This window comes from Kryptolebias marmoratus, linkage group LG15 (assembly GCF_001649575.2).
Source record: "Kryptolebias marmoratus isolate JLee-2015 linkage group LG15, ASM164957v2, whole genome shotgun sequence".
NCBI classification, from domain to species: domain Eukaryota; kingdom Metazoa; phylum Chordata; class Actinopteri; order Cyprinodontiformes; family Rivulidae; genus Kryptolebias; species Kryptolebias marmoratus.
In genome coordinates this window covers 16190597-16192180 of record NC_051444.1, presented here as the reverse complement: position 1 = coordinate 16192180, position 1584 = coordinate 16190597, and positions in this window count along the sequence as shown.

Below are 1584 nucleotides of genomic sequence, written 5' to 3'. Positions count from 1 at the left end.
CTCCCCGTCTGCATGGGCAGCCGAGGTCTGGAGGCATGCAAGCTGTTCTGCCTTTCACCTCTGCTCGGGGCCCCTCCCCCCCAGGTCAGCGGACATGCGTTAGATCAAACTGGGCCCCACTAGGTCAAGAAACCAGCGCCAATCAAACCACATTGCAACGCTGTCGCGAGACTGTACAGAAACTGTGAGCCACGCTGGAGCGTATATTTGAATTCAGTGGGGGTTTTTTGTTTGCGGCATGTTGATTACTGTATATTTGCTAACACAAAAGTAAAAGCATATTTAAATATTCCAGTATCATGAACAGAATAATTTATACATACTGCTATGGAAATGTCATCGCCCTACTTTTCAGATATAGTCCTTTTCTTTATGTAAAACATTATTCAAAAATTAACTATTGAAAATAAACCCGTAATAAAGAATGAAATTTAAACTATTTTTCTGCATGATTGCATTAACTCAAAGTACCCAGATACTATTTAAAGTCAATTTATTGAACATGTGGCCATCACCTAATGTTCAAATTCAAATTAAGCTCTTACAACATATGATGAATATTTGACTTTTTTTCCCATTTGTGCGGTCCAATATTTCTTTTTAAGTTTGCAGGTTACCTTAACCTTTTATTGTCCAACCTTAAAGATGCATTCAGTGCAAAGAAAGCTAGCTAAATACACCTCCTGGATGTCTTGTGTTTACTTTCATCTGCTTCACAAAGCTTACTCATTCACTGTGAGCGGACTGTATGGCTCATTTGCCTCCGCTCCCGCACCCCGAGAACTTACTGTGCAAAAGAATCATCCTCCGCTGAACCTATTATCACCTGATCCTGCATGTACTGTCAGCCAGCCCCGCAGACTAAATGCCTCACGTTTAACCCTTCCCTCATTTTGCTGCGGGACGACATCCCATTTTCAGACTATTACCAAGAGTAAATGTTTTCCTTCGTCCTCTCCAGTGAGTAATTTTTGGTGTTGAACTCTCGTCTCTAACCTTTTACTGCTCCCCCTTTGTTTGGCAACAGCTGTTATCATGGATTTCTTTTTCTTTTCTTTCTTTCTTTCATTTTTTTTTTTTTCCTGGTCAGCTGTGATTGCTCCGGGCAAAACAGGAGCAGATGGTGTTTTGCTATGCATGAATGGAGCGTTAGAGGAGTTGGATTGAATAGGCAAGTTTTGAATGGTGTCTACACAGCACCTGCCTCTTGTAGCAGCAGGGACATCCTAGTGGCATGATCTGTCTTGGCTTCGCTGCCATCGTAAAGAGATAAAAGAAAGAAACAGAGGGGGAACCTTGTTGGGTACCGTCCACATTTATTGATTCTCCTGGAAAGTCGTGGCATAATGTGGTGTACAGTCAGTTTGAGTTAATTGGATGTGACACAGCGTGCACATGTAATCTATCACTCCACTCTCCTGGTACACTTTATCAGTTTTGTTGCCATAGAGACATGTTGGCTCTGTAATAACCTATATTAACAGGCTAAGTAAGTTGCAATGAAAGGCAATTTCAGAGTTGGGGACCTCTGCTGAACACAAAGCCCATAAAATACTGATGAAATAAATCGTGGAGTGGCAGCAG